Source organism: Orbicella faveolata, unplaced genomic scaffold (genome assembly GCF_042242905.1).
Source record: "Orbicella faveolata isolate gen_17 unplaced genomic scaffold, um_ofav_v1 contig_14, whole genome shotgun sequence".
Classification (NCBI taxonomy): domain Eukaryota; kingdom Metazoa; phylum Cnidaria; class Anthozoa; order Scleractinia; family Merulinidae; genus Orbicella; species Orbicella faveolata.
In genome coordinates this window covers 11530001-11532500 of record NW_028301541.1, presented here as the reverse complement: position 1 = coordinate 11532500, position 2500 = coordinate 11530001, and the positions used below count along the sequence as shown (strand labels likewise).

General features: G+C 41.2%; 1 protein-coding gene across 5 annotated transcripts in view; it reads right to left on the bottom strand.

The window, feature by feature from the left end:
- The window catches only part of LOC110069306 (uncharacterized), a 32506-nt gene that overhangs the window by 23216 nt on the left and 6790 nt on the right, over nucleotides 1–2500 (bottom strand). The gene's annotated exons all lie outside the window — the stretch shown is intronic.

Sequence of the window (2500 nt, the reverse complement as noted above, 5' to 3'; positions counted from 1 at the left end):
GACACCACTTCTTTAGAGATCCACGAATGAGAAAATTGCCAATAAAACAATTCAGTTTGTGAGTAAATCGTGTTACATCCACTTGTACAAGCTCCACAACGTCTGAACCAGCCATCCACAATTTCAAACTGTCCACGAATTGCAAAACACTCGGAACTCACTTGAGCCTGCTGTGTTAACTACCCAGCGTTTCAGTACGTAGAAATATAACTAATATTCTCACTGTGTGATATTTCACGAACAAGTAGCATACTGTGTTAACTTCTGGCTTAGCAAGCGCGACTACGGGAGTTCGAGTCACAGCGGTGACTTAATATTGTTTTTCCTTTTCTTCTTCTTTTCTTTTTCTGTCAAGAAATCATTTACCGAAAGGTAGCGTTTGTCTTTCCCTTTCTTGTGTTTAAAAACTCGTCTGGAACTTTTAATCGTTCATCCGGCTATATCGATTGTTGTCGAACTCACAATGTCACGTAGGTTTGCCAAGGAAAAACCGCGGAGACTTTCTCTAAATCGAATCGCTAAGGAAGAACCATAAGTATTTTCCTGACAATGGAAAAATCGTTTCATCTCCTACCTCTCGAAAATAACTAACTTAACACGGTGCAAGGGACTGTAAAACGGCCTTAGAGGACAGATGCTCGAAACCGGGGGGAACTCCTATATGATGCTCGTCGCCTCAGGTACAAATCAACAAGGATTCTGGTTTCACTTAGCTTGATGATGACGAAAAGTCACCATTGTTAGCTGTCAAAGTATCCTTTGGGTGCACTCGAAGAAATAACGAAAGAAACGCTCTCATTTAATTTCTGTTTTTAGGCTTGATTTCCGCTGATCTCTCGAGTACGCGAGTCGGCTCCACAAGTGCGCACGGGATCCTTTCTTAAACAGTGGCTAGTTATCAAACCTATTCCGTTTTAAGTGGTATCTTTTAGGGGTCTAATGAAGTTCAAGCAACGTCCACATTAGGCCCGGTCCAAACGCCGCTCCACTCATGTGCCGAACCAAACTTGATTAAGTTCGACTTTAGAGCGACTTTGGAGCGACGGCTGGTTCAGACGGCGTATTTGCGTCGAACTTAATTCGGGAAGCCGGTGGTAACAATTTTCGACGAGAAAATATACGTTCTGAATTCACGAACTCCGTCCAAATAGAAAAGCTGTGACTAACATTTCGCTGTTATCATGTTGTTATAGCAATATTTAGGGAAGCAAATTCAATCTCGAGGTTCAGTATTTGTATTTAGACAGGTTTTCTCCCGGTTAAATCGACTTGTCAAAGGGAAATCTAATAAGCTGGGCTATTATCACGAAGACAAGCATAAAATGAATTTGCGCTAAAGAAACTGGCTCATACAGTCCCGTTTCTTCTAAATCGAAAGCATACTGGTATTTTGTTGTCTTTATTTTTAGCGGCTACTTTGAGCTTCATGCATGACTGGTCACGCCACTCAATTTTGAGCCAATCACGAGTCCCGTTATATGAAAAATAAACTACAGTAATTTATGCATTAGGTTCGACACATGAGGAGAACGCCGTATGAATCAGCTGCCGCTCCAACGTCGCATAGTGCGACAGACCCTGCCGAATTTAATGTTGTTTGCCGCACCAAACTTAACCTGCTGAACCAAACTGATTCAAACGCCGCTCTTCTGCCGTACTTAACTCATCAGTTAGGTTCGGCGCATGAATGGAGCGGCGTTTGGAACGGGCCTTAGTCTCCTTTAGGAGTTAAATGTAAATTTTCTGAAGAGAATCCCTGATTCTTTTCATATGGGAGTTCCTCCCGCCGGGTTTCCAAATGTCTAACGGGAAGTGAAGGAGTGAAGGAGTGATGGGGTGAAATCGTGCCAGCACTAAAACTTCGAAAATATATTTTCCAAGTTAAAAAGGTCAGCACAGGAAGTGATCATCAAAGTTTTAGAACGTTCCATCACTGTACATGTATTTAGCTGCCCTCCATTTTGACATCTCTTCCTGTTCAAGCCAAAAACAATTTAAAAAAATAATTCTCACGACGTATCCCGGTGAAGTCTAGTGTACAGGTCTAGAGAGTTTATTAACTGATCACCTATACCAATAACCTTAAGAACTCATTGGAGAAGTCTAAGAGAGATAATTTGTATGTTTTCAATGGACAATTTGTCAGTGATTGTATGACTGTCTGAGTAATGTTAACATTTGATGGTTTTGAACGAGACCGTGGAACGCGCGATGTTCAATAAAGTTCAACTCAATAATGAACACGTTCCAAGTATTTGTAGTAATCGCGACGGTTTAATTGCATAACACAGCAACAAGAGGACTTCTTTGAGAGATCGTTTTGTTTTGCTTGTTTTTTACAGTGACCTTTGTACGACATACATGTACCTTCGTAGTTTTCCAGTTGACTATAGAGATGGAAAGAGAACCTTGTTTGGAACAAAATCGTTTGCATTGCCATTCACTTTATCTTAAGGCCGCAAAGCACTCGCTGCCAAGAAGTGTATTGCTGGTTTTTATG